This window comes from Salmo salar, chromosome ssa13 (genome assembly GCF_905237065.1).
Source record: "Salmo salar chromosome ssa13, Ssal_v3.1, whole genome shotgun sequence".
In the NCBI taxonomy this organism is placed as follows: domain Eukaryota; kingdom Metazoa; phylum Chordata; class Actinopteri; order Salmoniformes; family Salmonidae; genus Salmo; species Salmo salar.
In genome coordinates this window covers 27,017,831-27,035,881 of record NC_059454.1, presented here as the reverse complement: position 1 = coordinate 27,035,881, position 18,051 = coordinate 27,017,831, and positions in this window count along the sequence as shown.

Below are 18,051 nucleotides of genomic sequence, written 5' to 3'. Positions count from 1 at the left end.
TTGGGCTCCATGCAAGATCTCACCTCGTGGAGTTGCAATGATCATGAGAACGGTGAGGAATCAGCCCAGAACTACACGGGAGGATCTTGTAAATGATCTCAAGGCAGCTGGGACCATAGTCACCAAGAAAACAATTGGTAACACACTACGCCGTGAAGGACTGAAATCCTGCAGCGCCCGCAAGGTTCCCCTGCTCAAGAATACATACACAGGCCCGTCTGAAGTCTGCCAATGAACATCTGAATGACTCAGAGGACAACTGGTAAAAGTGTTGTGGTCAGATGAGACCAAAATGGAGCTCTTTGACATCCACCCAACTCGCCATGTTTGGAGGAGGAGGAATGCTGCCTATGACCCCAAGAACACCATCTCCACCGTCAAACATGGAGGTGGAAACATTATGCTTTGGGGGTATTTTTCTGCTAAGGGGACAGGACAACTTCACCGCATCAAAGGGATGATGGACGGGGCCATGTCCCGTCAAATCTTGGGTGAGAACCTCCTTCCCTCAGCCAGGGCATTGAAAATGGGTCGTGGATGGGTATTCCAGCATGACAATGACCCAAAACACACGGCCAAGGCAATAAAGGAGTGGCTCAAGGAGAAGCACATTAAGGTCCTGGAGTGGCCTAGCCAGTCTCCAGACTTTAATCCCATAGAAAATCTGTGGAGGGAGCTGAAGGTTCGAGTTGCCAAACGTCAGCCTCGAAACCTTAATGACTTGGAGAAGATCTGCAAAGAGGAGTGGGACGAAATCCCTCCTGAGATGTGTGCAAACCTGGTGGCCAACTACAAGAAACGTCTGACCTCTGTGATTGCCAACAAGGGTTTACTGGATATTTTTGTTGTTATTCTGTCTCTCACTGTTCAAATAATCCTACTATTAAAATTATAGACTGATCATTTCTTTGTAAGTGGGCAAACGTACAAAATCAGCAGGGGATCAAATACTTTTTTCCCCCCACTGTATAATAAATAAATGAAAGCCCCCAGTAACGTTGCAGCATCCACCCTGTGATTGGTAGTTTATGCCTCTGTGGTTATGAAGCATATGAAGAAACACTCACTGTTGTAGAGATTCATAATAAACACATCCATTCAGCCACACCGCATCAGAAAAACCTGGATGGATGAGTAACCACACTCTGAGTCATACTCACTGAGTCAATGGAAACGCACACAGTGGAAACACGCAGCTGAGTGCTGTGTTGAGCTGGTTCATAGAAGTGAATGTGTTGTTTTGGTTGGAGAGAGGAGGATGGCAGTTAGGCGTGAGACAATTAGGAGCTGAGATTATGTTTCATTCACCCGTTTAAACTGTTTCATTTTGTGCCTATACACAGAGTGTACAAAACATTACAAAGACGACAAGGTGAATCCAATGATCCCTTATTGATGTCACTTGTTAAATCCACTTCAATCAGTGTAGATGAAGGGGAGGAGACAGATTAAAGAAGGATTTTTAAGCCTTGAGATAATTGAGACATGGATTGTGTATGTGTGCTATTCAGAAGGTGAATGGGCAAGACAAAAGATTTAAGTGCCTTTGAAGGGGGTATGGTGGTAGGTGCCAGGTGCACCGGTTTGTGTCAAGAACTGCAACGCTGCTCAACAGTTTCCCATGTGTATCAAGAATGGTCCACCACCCGAAGGACATCAAGCCAACTTGACACAACTTCAGGAAGCATTGTAGTCAACATGGGCCAGCATCCCTTTGGGACGCTTTCGACACCTTGTAGAATCCATGCCCTGACGAGTTGAGGCTGTTCTGAGGGCGACTACATTTTAGGAAGGTGTTCCTAATGTTTTGTTTACTCAGTGTATAATTTACCTTTGGATGCACTATTTTATTTAATCTACTTTTACCTTTATCACTTCTGTACTTTTTTGAGTTAGTTCAATACCATTTAAATTCTGTCAATGCTTACCCGGATACCAGACTTGCTTTAACATTCACCAACACAGGAACTGTGGTCCATGTGGCTCAGTTGGTAGAGCATGGTGTTTGCAACGCCAGGGTTGTGGGTTCGATTCCCATGGGGGACCAGTACGGAGAAAAGAAATGTATGCATTCACTACTGTAAGTCGCTCTGGATGACTAAAATGTAACTGTGTGACAACCCTGCACGTTCTCGTGAGTAAAAGCCTATGATTTTTGTTGCAACCAAGAACCATACTCTCTAGCCTGTCATTGGAAAGGTGTTGAAACCATCTCTGTAAAGGTGTCTAAAGGAAGTGGCTATTAGAAGATTGAAGCTACTGCATTAGTTGAACACTTTCTTCATAGGCCTTTCTGCCTTATACTGGACCGTCTGCCTACAATCTGTGTTTACATTAGCAATGTGTGCCTCTTCTCTTCTCACTAAACCCTCGATATTAGTTATCATGTAAGTATCAGCACCTAATGAGTCCCAACCACTCTTCACTAACCTAATATCAGTCCCCCAGATCAGACCCCTCACCTTGACACCCCCACCCCAAATTCCATAATGAGCTCTATTGAGCTTAACCAATGAAGCTCCTGAGGCTGTATAGGTTAATGTCTAAGTATGACGAGCCGAACAGCAATCCGCTCCTCCTGTCTTGTGTGGGATGTACCGGTCCCTGAAATTGGGCTTGTTTAACTGGTCTGGATTTACTCCAATGTCCAGGGTGCTCTTTAAGGCGTCCACATGCCGAAAAAGTTTGGAAGAGTTAATGTATATGACATTTGACGTTTTTGTTCGTTTTGGACTTGTTCGTTTTTTGGGGCTTTCTGGAGGAAAGCTGAAGTTGAGCCGAAGTCTACACCCCTTCGTCATTGATTGGTCAACAGAAGGGATTCTTCAATAAAGTATTTGTTGTCATTCAACAAGAGATGACTTGTTTTCATGCACATTTTTTTGAGAAATGCAGCACCAAACATCTAGTTAGATGTAAAATTGCACGACTATGATCTCTGCAAAAATGACAATTAATGACCGATTTCCTGAGTTCTTAGATTATTTCGGAACTATTTTGAGAAAGGTTATATTGGCTATGGTGTCTCAAATGGACAAACAGTACTATTGACACTTTTTTCTTGTTTTTCAAGCGAAGGTCTTTTAAGGGAGTATGCGAGCACACTCGATCGGTTCGGCTAGCCAACTTCAGCTAGGCACCAGCCGAGACCTATAGTCTCATCGTTGTCGGTGATCAGGCCTACCACTGTTGTGTCATCAGCAAACTTAATGATGATGTTGGAGTCGTGCTTGGCCACGCAGTTGTGGGTGAACAGCGAGTACAGGAAGGGACAAAGCACGCACCCCTGAGGGGCCCCAGTGTTGAGGAACAGCGTGGCAGATGTGTTGTTGCCTACCCTTACCATCTGGGGGTGGTCCGTCAGGAAGTCCAGGATCCAGTTGCAGAAGGAGGTGTTTAATCCCAAGGTCCTTAGTTTAGTGATGAGCTTTGTGGGTACTATGGTGTTGAACGCTGAGCTGTAGTCAATGAACAGCATTGTCACATATGTGTTCCTTTTGTCCAGGTGGGAAAGGGCAGTGTGTGTGTGTCTCTGGGGCGGGCTGGATAAGGCCTGGGGGGCCTGTAACTCCTGTCTATGTCAGACGAGAGATTAAACATGATTAAACGCTCAGTTACCCTGCAGAGCGCTTCACTTTTAGCTCGGGGTGTGCCACTCCTCCTCGCCACTCACCCACCCGCGGGACTTGACCAGGAAGGCCAGGGTGTTTGTTGGAGTATGTGTGCTTGTGGTGCGTGTGTGTATTTATGTGAGGCTTGACCCTCTCTTTTACATCCCAGACTCTGTCCCCTCTGGGCACACACACTCCAACCTCTCTGTGGCGCTGGGACACGTTCTGGTTCAGGTCATCTGGTTAAACCAGAATCACACCAGAGAGAGGGGGAGAGTTAAAGACTGCTGCCCAGGGGAGAGTGCCGTATGGTGGGATGGAACGGCAACAGGGGGGTTCAGTGGAGGAACGATTCAGAGGCCTCTATTACAAATCAGCCATCATCACCCCACTGTTCCCCTCGTTCCCTCCATTCAGAAAACTCTCCCAAACACCCGGCAATACACTTAATGCCCCGACAAGGAATACGTCTGTGGAGAGTAGAAAATAGGACGGCAAGAAGCTCTGAATGGGTTTTCAATTAGCAAACGCCACCAGAAACAGAGGAGAGAAAGGAGAAAAGAAGGGAGGAGAGGAAGAAGAAAAGGTCTCCAGGGTTGTGATAAGCTTGGTCCCCAGGCCTGCATTTTCAAGCTGCTAATTATTACATTTACAGTTTTTTACTTAAAAAATAGTATCTTCTTTCTAAAGAGGCCTGCCATTCTTTCTCTTGAATACTCAAACAGGAGCAGTCCACACGGTGTGTGTGTGTGTGTGTGTGTGTGTGTGTGTGTGTGTGTGTGTGTGTGTGTGTGTGTGTGTGTTGACACACTGAGCAATCAGTTCAACATCTGACACTCCGCTGGTTGCTACGTTGTCCTCATCAACTCCTTTCAATACCATGTCTGTTTCCCTCCATCTTTCATTCACTGTTGTTTTCATCATTGCCCACCTGGCCCCATGCACAGACACTTGCATGCAATTCCTAGTCCTCGGCCTTTGACCATGAAAGAGAACCAGGAGGGTTGCGAGTTACCATTCAGTGGTGGTGTTCAAACGCAGCATGTGATATTCCGTTCTGTGTGTTGTCAGACTGCCAGAGCTTCACAGCTAAGACAAGGGCAGCTCAGGAGAAAGGCCTCTTGTGCTTGTTTATCCCTGTAATGTTTTCTGTCTGTGAGAGCCTTACTTCCACAGAACCTCCTGCCCAGGTGAGCAGCTGGGGAGACACAACATTAGATTGTGCTTAATATGCTGCTGTACAAAAGGATAATGTAAATGTAATCTGTGTTCTTTTATCTTTCATCGAAGTCATATTGCATATAGTGTGCATACACATTTCTAGCTTTGTTCTCTCTTTCTCCCTCTTTCCTTCTTTCCCTCCCGTCTATCTCATGCTGACATGTTGCTAATTGAGCTCGTCCCTGGTTCGTCTGTCAGTAGAGGTGAGCGCTGTGTTTTAGAGAGGGCTCTTCAAGAGCTGCCTGAGAGTTAAGTCTCCTCTATGCCCTGACATCTGTGATGAGTGTCTTGGCAGTAAAGTGTTGAGGCCACACGTGTGTGTGTGTGTGTGTGTGTGTGTGTGTGTGTGTGTGTGTGTGTGTGTGTGTGTGTGTGTGTGTGTGTGTGCATGCTCCTGAACAGCTACTGAGGAAGGACAAACTGTCTCACCAAGTCACAGGAGATGCACACCTCACTAACACACCTCCCTAACACACCTCCCTAACCCACCTCACCAACCCACCTCCCTAACACACCTCCCTAACACACCTCCCTAACACACCTCCCTAACACACCTCCCTAACACACCTCTGCTGAACAGCAGTAAACAGTAGTAAACAAAAAGCAGTAAGTAAACAGCAGTTCTGACCTGACGTTTTAGTCAGGTACATTTGGAGTGCTTAAACGTCTTAGATTTTTACATGCGTCATCTTTTTCTTGGTATATAAGCAAAGACTTAATTACGTTAGATCGATATTCGCAACCAAAGTGGTCTTCAAAGTCCCTTACAGTGCATTAAACATTACCTCCCACAAGCTGTCCTGTGGCTCTCAGGGATAAAATGTCTTACTCAGTGAAGACAATATTGATTGAAGAGCTCTCAGAATAACAAGATCTGTTGCCCTTTGCTTTATTCAGCAAACTTGCCTCTTCAGTCTCCTTAACTTGGTGACAACAGATCTTTTTAAGCTCTTTGTAACTTCCTAACTTCACACTTAAGCACATGGGTTGTGTGTGTGTGCAGCTTTTAAAATTAAGCAATGCAGCTGCATTCACTCACTCACTACTATTCTCTGATGGCCAAGTTTTCCCTGTATCTTACTGTATGTAGAGTAGCATGGCCAACATACGTGTGTGTGTGGGGGGGCGGGTTGACTCCCAGAAGCAGCCTCTTCCACTGCAGTCCAGATGGAGGGAAAGAAACATTCATCAGGCTTGACAGCTGCTAAATTGTAATTACGTGGTTCCGTAATCCTCTGTACTGTACCGGGAACAGAAGGTCATTGGCCCGTGTGCTTCACGGCTGCTATAGTGGACGGACTGATGAAGGACCTGTATGAATGTCACCCTCTGTCACAGAGCCAAGCAGAGAGGCAGGATACTGCTGTGATGACTCAGACCCAGGGTTTACTCTAGATTTCACTTGGTATACAGTGATGAGTAAAGAGACTCAGATGGGCAAACATTGGAATGAGAATACATCATATTCTTCTGAATGGGTCAAATGAGGGGGGGGTCTCTATTGGTGTTTTGTGTGGTTGCGTGTGTGTATGCGTACCATTGTGTACATGGGCTCTATGGTGAAGACAGGTGGGCTTATCCATGATGAGTGGTTATTCCCCACCTGAAGATGAGTGTGTGTGAGTGCTTGTTGATCTGCCAGCCGTGTGTTTGGATGGGAGCTCTGTCTCTGATCTGCCAGCCGTGTGTTTGGATGGGAGCTCTGTCTCTGATCTGCCAGCCGTGTGTTTGGATGGGAGCTCTGTCTCTGATCTGCCAGCCGTGTGTTTGGATGGGAGCTCTGTCTCTGATCTGCCAGCCGTGTGTTTGGATGGGAGCTCTGTCTCTGATCTGCCAGCCGTGTGTTTGGATGGGAGCTCTGTCTCTGATCTGCCAGCCGTGTGTTTGGATGGGAGCTCTGTCTCTGATCTGCCAGCCGTGTGTTTGGATGGGAGCTCTGTCTCTGATCTGCCAGCCGTGTGTTTGGATAGGAGCTCTGTCTCTGATCTGCCAGCCGTGTGTTTGGATGGGAGCTCTGTCTCTGATCTGCCAGCCGTGTGTTTGGATGGGAGCTCTGTCTCTGATCTGCCAGCCGTGTGTTTGGATGGGAGCTCTGTCTCTGATCTGCCAGCCGTGTGTTTGGATGGGAGCTCAGTCTCTGATCTGCCAGCGGTGTGTGAGGGGCGACAGGCCCGAGGACCAGGCTTAAGGTATTGTAGGGGAGTCGTAACCTTTGACTCCACTGCTATCCAAGTTGTCTTCTCCTTGTTAGCCTGGAGAACTTAACATTAACCAGTGTTACACACACATTTGTATGTGACCATATGTTACCCATATGTAAAATGTATGATAAAATAATCTGCTAAATGGCCTAAATTATTATATAAAATTATTATAAAACCTCTGTAACATCCAGAAATGTTGGGATTGTGTGCAGGTTTAGACAAAGCTGTTCTAAATATCCCATGACTGTATGTACTGTAGCTGTACACAGAGTACACAGTAATATAAATGATTCATGTTGTCTTCATTATAGAGTTGACATCCAGTGTGTAGGCCAAAACAAGCTTAGTAGTGTCAGCATTATGAAAAGGACTTGAATGGAAAAGCCATTTGTCCCATGATGTTGATGTATTCATGGATGAATGACCCTGTGAATGAAACAGAAGCCAGAAGGGAGGTTTCCTTAATGATTTTACACACTTTACCAAGATTAGACCATTTGAAACCTGATAGGACCTCTTCTATGCAGACAAGCTTCATTAGATGTTGAATCAAGCCTCCAGTCATTCAGTTAAGTGTGCTCCGGACATTAGTGGCTGAATCAGGTCGTGCAATAGGGAATAGCTGCTTCCTATCACACTCACTCATTCACAGACACACAGTTTCCCCTCTTTCAGAGGTGTGAGTGAGAGGTACGTGCGCTTTGGTACATACGCGTGTGTGTGTGAGAGAGAGGTACGCGCGTCGTGTGTGTTTGATTTCCCCTCTGCCCTGATATTAAACAGGCACTGACCACATCACAGGCCTCGTTTGAAGAGCCCGGTGGGGGAAAACCCCCGGAGACCGTTGCTCGGTAACCAGTCTGTGCACTTTGAACCTAATGCCAAATTCCATCTTTAGCCGGAGTCCCTGACAGTCAAAATGTACTTTCCCTGTTATTAAATGTGCTTCCTGCTTAGGTTTAACTGTTACAATAAAAACAATTAAAGGGACAGAAGCGTGGCTGTAGGAGGATGGAGAGAGGGAGAGGGATGGGGCCTTTAGGGGAAACAGGGGAATAAGAAGGAAACAAGGGACAGGTGAGGAGGAGTGTTAGAGAGATGAAAGCTCTACAGTATAATCTCTATTTGGTGTCCCTCGAACACACAGAGGCCCCCCTTACAAGAATAACAGACCATCACACAGGAATAACAGACCATCACACAGGCCCCCTCACAGGAATAACAGACCATCACACAGGCCCCCTCACAGGAATAACAGACCATCACACAGGAATAACAGACCATCACACAGGCCCCCTCACAGGAAGAACAGACCATCACACAGGCACCCCTCACAGGAATAACAGACCATCACACAGGAATAACAGACCATCACACAGGCCCCCTCACAGGAATAACAGACCATCACACAGCCCCCCTCACAGGAATAACAGACCATCACACAGGCCCCCTCACAGGAATAACAGACCATCACACAGGAAGAACAGACCATCACACAGGAATAACAGACCATCACACAGGCCCCCTCACAGGAATAACAGACCATCACACAGGCCCCCTCACAGGAATAACAGACCATCACACAGGCCCCCTCACAGGAATAACAGACCATCACACAGGCCCCCTCACAGGAATAACAGACCATCACACAGGCCCCCTCACAGGAATAACAGACCATCACACAGGCCCCTCACAGGAATAACAGACCATCACAAGGCACCACAGGAATAACAGACCATCACACAGGCCCCCTCACAGGAATAACAGACCATCACACAGGCACCCCTCACAGGAATAACAGACCATCACACAGGCCCCCTCACAGGAATAACAGACCATCACACAGGCCCCCTCACAGGAATAACAGACCATCACACAGGCCCCCTCACAGGAATAACAGACCATCACACAGGCCCCCTCACAGGAATAACAGACCATCACACAGGGCCCCCTCACAGGAATAACAGACCATCACACAGGCCCCCTCACAGGAATAACAGACCATCACACAGGAATAAAGACCCCCTCACAGGAATAACAGACCATCACACAGGCCCCCTCACAGGAATAACAGACCATCACACAGGCCCCCTCACAGGAATAACAGACCATAGCTCAGCACCTCACTCACTACACACCCTCGTTCCTCTCATCACTCTCACTCATCCCCTTATCCACTTTCTTCCATTTCCTCTTTGTTGTCTTTGTCTCTCTCTATCCCTCTCCTCTGGTGTGTTGTAGTCTGGACTGTCCTGTTGGGATAGGTTCTGGACTGTCCTGTTGGGATAGGTTCTGGACTGTCCTGTTGGGATAGGTTCTGGACTGTCCTGTTGGGATAGGTTCTGGACTGTCCTGTTAGGATAGGTTCTGGACTGTCCTGTTGGGATAGGAAGGTTCTGGACTGTCCTGTTGGGATAGGAGGGTTCTGGACTGTCCTGTTGGGATAGGAGGGTTCTGGACTGTCCTGTTGGGATAGGAGGGTTCTGGACTGTCCTGTTGGGATAGGAGGGTTCTGGACTGTCCTGTTGGGATAGGAGGGTTCTGGACTGTCCTGTTGGGATAGGAGGGTTCTGGACTGTCCTGTTGGGATAGGAGGGTTCTGGACTGTCCTGTTGGGATAGGAGGGTTCTGGACTGTCCTGTCGGGATAGGAGGGTTCTGGACTGTCCTGTCTTGATGAAGGGTTCTGGACTGTCCTGTCGGGATAGGAGGGTTCTGGACTGTCCTGTCGGGATAGGAAGGTTCTGGACTGTCCTGTCGGGATAGGAGGGTTCTGGACTGTCCTGTCGGGATAGGAGGGTTCTGGACTGTCCTGTCTTGATGAGGGGTTCTGGACTGTCCTGTCGGGATAGGAGGGTTCTGGACTGTCCTGTCTTGATGAGGGGTTCTTGACTGTCCTGGGGGTTGCAGTTTGGAACCATGATTTGGCTTCACAATCACACACTCACACAAACACTCAAGAAAGCTGTCTGCACTTGAGAGATTGAGTGAAGTCAATATCCGTCGATAGAATTGTCTAGGAGAGAGAGGCAGGAGAGAAAGGGTTGGCTCTGGCTCCTAAACAATAAAACAGCCGTAGAATAGAATAGTGTGATTCAGCACTGAAACCTAATCCTCCTGATTAAGACTTTACACTCACAATGACTCATAAATTCTGGGTGCTTTTTCATTGTTCTCCTGGACTGTTAGGAGTTGCACGCTAGGAACTAGCAACAGAGCACGCAAACAACACAAAGAACAGCACAAACACACTACACAGCCGGAAGTCTTGTTCCTCAACTTCTTCAAGATATTTTTCATGTTTCGTAAAGTGTTTTTATAGTTGTTTCCCCTCCCTTGTAAATGATTGTATTCTACGAAGCATCTGTTGTGAGTGTGTTCCCCCTCCAGCCCATATAGGAGGAGAGCTCCATATAGAGGAGAGGCTGGCTAGGTGGAAATTAACCCCAGTGAAGGGAGGTCTCTGCAGGGTTCAACTCTCAGTACATGGATGCAATTTAGGAGTAATCACTGAGGGAATGGAGGTAATGGGGAAAGCACAACCCAATAAAGAAATGAGAGGAGGAGGATGAAGTGGGGCAGAATGCTGAATTGTGATTGGCTGCGGGAGCAGTTAAAGGGTGAGGGGTGGGGCCCTAGGGGTCAGAAGGCAGGGTGGAGGAAGGGTGGGTTGGGGGTGGGGTTGACAGAGAGCAGCGGCCCAGTGGAAATGGGGAGGCTGATGGTAATGAGGGTTCAATGGGCTAGGTAATAAAGAGGGAAGACCAGGGGGAGGGGGGGGGTGAAACAGGTGCTGGCCATGTGTACACTGCAGAGAGGTACGGAAGTCACCAACAGAAACTGACAGACAGGGTGTAGGGTCCTCTGGTCGAGGCTGTGTATGGTGTGTGTGTTTCTGCAGCAGACTTGTGGAGGAGTGTCTGCGCGACAGAGAGTGAGACCTACAGGGGTTTCTAAATTCCAGTGTTTCTGTTGGGAGCCATCTCAGTTATTTACCCTGGGTGCTCATGCATTCACTAGCAAACGCACACACATGCTCTCACAACGCTATGACGCCTCAGACCTGAGTATTCCTCCCTCCGAGAGGACTTACGAATGTGTGTGTGTGTTGGTGCCCTCTATTCCTCCCTTTCTAAATGCACCCTGGAGAAGGACATGGCCTGGACACTGCACAGGACTCAAAATAATGGAAGAAATCATGGAATATTGATGCATTGTGACTGCAGCAAAGCTTTTATCTCAAATAGTGCTCTGTGCTCATTTGATAGTTTGTAGTTTAGGGTATGTGTGAGGTAGTCAGTGAGTCAAGAGCCAGATCATGTTGTCCTGTTTTCACTTTCTGAGGACATCGATTTTCCCCCTCCACTGCAGAGTGGACCATAGAGGATTTGGTGCACCCCAGTTGACTTATTGACTATGTTAGTAGGCAATGTACTTGATAGGGGAATAGAGCTTTGTGTGAATTTTTTGTTGTTGTTGCCTATTTGATCAGTATGAGCACTTGTGTGTGTCTGTGTGACGATCATGTAATGTAGGTACTGTCTGTGTGACGATCATGTAATGTAGGTGCTGTCTGTGTGACGATCATGTAATGTAGGTGCTGTCTGTGTGACGATCATGTAATGTAGGTGCTGTCTGTGACGATCATGTAATGTAGGTGCTGTCTGTGTGACGATCATGTAATGTAGGTGCTGTCTGTGTGACGATCATGTAATGTAGGTGCTGTCTGTGTGACGATCATGTAATGTAGGTGCTGTCTGTGTGACGATCATGTAATGTAATGAGCCTGTAATCCTTGATCTATGCATACGTGGTATGCGTGTGCAGCGTGCATGCGTTGATGGACATATGGGCTGTAGAATGCATGCAGGTGCTAAATGTTGCCCAGGCCCTGATAGTGTCATGATAGAATCCAGTCAGCACCTCTACAGCCTAGCCTACAGATCATAGAGATGAACAGAACAGCATCTACCTATAGGTCCCCAGGGAGAGGTCCCCAGGGAGAGGTCCCCAGGGAGAGGCATTCACAGAGACGGGTCAGTCACAGAGGTATCCCCAATCAGCCTGCTAGTTAGCCACCAGTCAAGTTCCAATGTCACACACAAGTACAGTGAAATGCATTTCTTGCAATCTCTAACCCCAACAATGCAGTAATCCCTTAACTTCCGGTGCCGACAAAGATGGCCGCCTCGCTTCGCGTTCCTAGGAAACTATGCAGTATTTTGATTTTTTATGTGTTATTTCTTACATTGTTACCCCAGGTAATCTTAGGTTTTACTACATACAGTCGGGAGGAACTATTGGATATAAGAGCAACGTCAACTCACCAACATTACGACCAGGAATACGACTTTCCAGAAGCGGATCCTCTGTTTGGACTACCACCCAGGACAATGGATCGGATCCCAGCAGGCGACCCAAAACAACGGCGCCGCAGAAGGAGCAGACGGAGCGGTCTTCTGGTCAGGCTCCGTAGACGGGCACATCGTGCACTGCTCCGGAGTATACTACTCGCCAATGTCCAGTCTCTTGACAACAAGGTAGACGAAATCCGAGCAAGGGTTGCATTCCAGAGAGACATCCGAGACTGTAACGTTCTTTGTTTCACGGAAACATGGCTCACTCGAGACACGCTATCTGAGTCGGTACAGCCACCTGGTTTCTTCACGCATCGCACCGACAGAAACAAGCATCTCTCTGGTAAGAAGAAGGGCGGGGGTGTATGCCTTATGATTAACGAGACGTGGTGTGATCATAACAACATACAGGAACTCAAGTCATTTTGTTCACCTGACTTAGAATTCCTCACTATCAAATGCTGACCGCATTATCTACCAAGAAAATTCTCTTCAATTATAATCACAGTCATGTATATCCCCCCCAAGCAGACACATCGACGGCCCTGAAAGAACTTCATTGGACTCTATGTAAACTGGAAACCACATATCCTGAGGCTGCATTTATTGTAGAAGGGGATTTTATCAAGGCTAATATGAAAACAAGGCTCCCCAAATTCTATCAGCATATCGGGTTGTGCTACCAGGGCGGGCAAAACCCTAGACCACTGTTATTCTAACTTCCGCAACGCATATAAAGCCCTCCCCCGCCCTCCCAAGTGCATCGGTGATGTCGTACCAACAGCGTCTATTAAAACATTCCCCAACCAGAAACCGTGGATTGATGGCAGCATTCACGCAAAACTGAACGCGCGAACCACTGCTTTTAATCAGGGCAAAGTGACCGGAAACATGACCGAATACAAACAGTGTAGCTATTCCCTCCGCAAGGCAATCAAACAAGCTAAGCGTCAGTACAGAGACAAAGTGGAGTCGCAATTCAACGGCTCAGACACGAGAGGTATGTGGCAGGGTCTACAGTCAATCATGGACTACAAAAGAAAAATCAGCCCCGTCGCAGATCACGATGCCTTGCTCCCAGACAGACTAAACAACTTTTTTGCTCGCTTTGAGGACAATACAGTGCCACTAACACGGCCCGCTACCAAAACCTGTGGGATCTCCTTCACTGCATCCCCGGCTGCTTCCTCAGAGCATGCGCAGACCAGCTGGCTGGTGTGTTTACAGACATATTCAATCAATTCTTATCCCAGTCTGTTGTCCCCACATGCTTCAAGAGGGCCACCATTGTTCCTGTTCCCAAGAAAGCTAAGGTAACTGAGCTAAATGACTACCGCCCTGTAGCACTCACTTCCGTCATCATGAAGTGCTTTGAGAGACTAGTCAAGGATCATATCACCTCCACCCTACCTGACACCCTAGACACACTCCAATTTGCTTACCGACCCAATAGGTCCACAGACTACGCAATCGCCATCACACTGCACACTGCCCTAACCCATCTGGACAAGAGGACTACCTATGTAAGAATGCTGTTAATTGATTACAGCTCAGCATTTAACACCATAGTACCCTCCAAACTCAACATTAAGCTCGAGACCCTGGGTCTCGACCCCGCCCTGTGCAACTGGGTCCTGGACTTCCTGACGGGCCGCCCCCAGGTGGTGAGAGTAGGTAACAACATCTCCACCCCGCTGATCCTCAACACTGGGTCCCCACAAGGGTGCGTTCTCAGCCCTCTCCTGTACTCCCTGTTCACCCATGACTGCGTGGCCATGCACGCATCCAACACAATCATCAAGTTTGCAGACGACACTACAGTGGTAGGCTTGATTACCAATAAGGACAAGACGGCCTACAGGGAGGAGGTGAGGGCACTCGGAGTGTGGTGTCAGGAAAATAACCTCGCACTCAATGTCAACAAAACAAAAGAGATGATCGTGGACTTCAGGAAACAGCAGAGGGAGCAGCCCCCTATCTACATTGACGGGACAGTAGTGGAGAGGGTGGAGAGTTTTAAGTTCCTCGGCGTACACATCACGGACAAACTGAAACTGAAACGCATCACCGGGTGCGAACTACCTGCTCTCCAGGACACCTACACCACCCGATGTCACAGGAAGGCCAAAAAGATCATCAAGGACAGCAACCACCCGAGCCACTGCCTGTTCACCCCGCTAACATCCAGAAGGCGAGGTCAGTACAGGTGCATCAAAGCTGGAACCGAGAGACTGAAAAACAGCTTCTATCTCAAGGCCATCAGACTGTTAAACAGCCATCACTAACATTGAGTGGCTGCTGCCAACATACCAACTCAACTCAAGCCACTTTAATAATGGGAAAATGTATGTAATCAATTTATCACTTGCCACTTTATATTATTTATATTAGATAATGTTTACATAACCTACATTATTCATCTCATATGTATATACTGTACGCCATACCATCTACTGCATCTTGCCATCTTGATGTACCTGTATTAGATGTATCACTAGCCACTTTAAACAATGCCACTTTATGTTTTCATAACCTACATTACTCATCTCATATGTATATACTGTACTCCATACCATCTATTACATCTTGCCATCCTGATGTAATGTATCACTAGCCACCTTAAACAATGCCGCTTTATGTTTTCATACCCTACAATACTCATCTCATATGTATATACTGTACTCCATACCATCTATTCCATCATGCCTATGTCGTTCGGCCATCACTCATTTATATATTTTTATGTACATATTCGTATTCATTTCTTTACACTTGTGTGTACAAGGTAGTTGTTGTGGAATTGGTAGATTACTTGTTAGATATTACTGCATGGTCGGAACTAGAAGCACAATGTCACGTCCTGACCAATATTTAGGTATTATTTGTATTATATTTGGTCAGGACGTGGCAGAGGTATATTTGTTTTGTATTGTGGGGTTTTGTGTGTGGTGTAGTGGGGTGTGTTAGTTTTGGTATAGGTTCTAGGTTTGTTTTTCTATGTGTAGGTTTGGGTGCTGGACTCTCAATTGGAGGCAGGTGTTTCTAGTTGCCTCTGATTGGGAGTCCTATAAGTAGGTGTGTGTTTGTTTGGTAGGTTGTGGGTAGTTGTATTTTGCACTGCGTTTATTCTGCCTGTAAAACTGTCACTAGTCTTTATTCGTTTTCTTGTTTTTCACGTGTTCACATTCATTTAATAAATTAAGATGATGAGCACTAACTCCTCTGCGTATTGGTCCACGTTCTCCGATGATGATTTCGCTATATCGTCTGACGACGAAGATTTCTGTGACACACAAGCATTTCGCTACACTTGCATTAACACCTGCTAACCATATGTATGTGACAAATACATTTGATTTGATTTGATCAATAACAATGTAATACTAAAAATAACAAGGTAGAACAAAAACAAAAGAGATATAAAATTAGAAACACGATAAAGTAAGTAAGCATACTATATACAGGGTCAGTTTCAAATCAAGGTTTGTCATGTGCGCCGAATACAACAGGTGTAGACCTTACAGTGAAATGCTTACTTACAGGCTCTAACCAATAGTGCAAAAAAGGTATTAGGTGAACATTAGGTATGTAAAGAAATAAAACAAAAGTAAAAAGACAGGCTATATACAGTAGCGAGGCTATAAAAGTAGCGAGGTTGCATGCATACACCGGTTAGTCAGGCTGATTGAGGTAGTATGTACATGAATGTATAGTTATAGTGACTATGCATATATGATAAACAGAGAGTAGCAGCAGCGTAAAAGAGGGGTTGGGGGGGGCACACAATGCAAATAGTCCGGGTAGCCATTTGATTACCTGTTCAGGAGTCTTATGGCTTGGGGGTAAAAACTGTTGAGAAGCCTTTTTGTCCTAGACTTTGCACTCCGGTATCGCTTGCCATGCGGTAGTAGAGAGAACAGTCTATGACTGGGGTGTCTAGGGTCTTTGACAATTTTTAGGGCCTTCCTCTGACACCGCCTGGTGTAGAGGTCCTGGATGGCAGGCAGCTTAGCCCCAGTGATGTACTGGGCTGTACGCACCACCCTCTGTAGTGCCTTGTGGTCAGAGGCCGAGCAGTTGCCGTACCAGGCAATGATGCAACCAGTCAGGATGCTCTCGATGTTGCAGCTGTAGAACCTTTTGAGGATCTCTGGACCCATGTACCATATTTACAATGTGCAGGGATACAGGAGTGATAGAGGAAGTTATGTATAGGTTTAAGTTGACTAGGCGTCAGGATATATAAACATAGCAGCAGCATATCTGATGATTGTGTGTGTGTGTGTGTGTGTGTGTGTGTGTGTGTGTGTGTGTGTGTGTAAAGTTACTATAAATGTATGTATGGGCAAATGATGGAGAAGTGATTGTATGCATATTGGAGTATCAGTGTTTTTACATTTTTAACAAATTCTTATTTACAATGACGGCCTACCCCGGCCAAACCTGGACAACGCTGGGCCAACTGTGCGCCGCCCTATGGGACTCCCAATCACGGTCGGAAGTGATGCAACCTGGATTCGAACCAGATACTGTAGTGACGCATCTTGCACTGAGATGCAGTGCCTTAGACCGCTGCGCCACTCGGCAAAGTGTGTAGGGCCCTGTGAGTGTGTGTAGTGGGCCCTGTGAGTGTGTGTAGTGTGTAGCGGGCTCTGTGAGTGTGCGTAGTGTGTAGCTGGCCCTGTGAGTGTGTGTAGTGTGTAGCGGACCCTGTGAGTGTTTATAGTGTGTAGCGGGCCCTGTGAGTGTGTGTAGCGGGCCCTGTGAGTGTGTGTGTAGCGGACCCTGTGAGTGTGTATAGTGTGTAGCGGGCCCTGTGAGTGTGTGTAGTGTGTAGCGGGCTCTGTGAGTGTGCGTAGTGTGTAGCTGGCCCTGTGAGTGTGTGTAGTGTGTAGCGGACCCTGTGAGTGTGTATAGTGTGTAGCGGGCCCTGTGAGTGTGTGTAGCGGGCCCTGTGAGTGTGTGTAGCGGGCCCTGTGAGTGTGTGTAGCGGACCCTGTGAGTGTGTATAGTGTGTAGCGGGCCCTGTGAGTGTGCGCAGTGTGTAGCGGGCTCTGTGAGTGTGCGTAGTGTGTAGCGGCCCTGTGAGAGTGTGTAGCGGGCCCTGTGAGAGTGTGTAGCGGGCCCTGTGAGAGTGTGTAGCAGGCCCTGTGAGAGTGTGTAGCGGGCCCTGTGAGAGTGTGTAGCGGGCCCTGTGAGTGTGTGTAGCGGGCCCTGTGAGTGTGCATAGTGTGTAGCGGGCCCTGTGAGTGTGCATAGTGTGTAGCGGGCCCTGTGAGTGTGCGTAGTGTGTAGCGGGCCCTGTGAGTGTGTGTAGCGGGCCCTGTGAGTGTGTGTAGCGGGCCCTGTGAGTGTGTGTAGCGGGCCCTGTGAGTGTGCGTAGTGTATAGCGGGCCCTGTGAGTGTGCATAGTGTGTACCGGGCCCTGTGAGTGTGTGTAGCGGGCCCTGTGAGTGTGTGTAGCCGGCCCTGTGAGTGTGTGTAGTGTGTAGCGGGCCCTGTGAGTGTGCGTAGTGTGTAGCGGGCCTTGTGAGTGTGCATAGTGTGTAGCGGGCCCTGTGAGTGTGCATAGTGTGTAGCGGGCCCTGTGAGTGTGTGTGTAGCGGGCCCTGTGAGTGTGTGTAGCGGGCCCTGTGAGTGTGTGTAGCGGGCCCTGTGA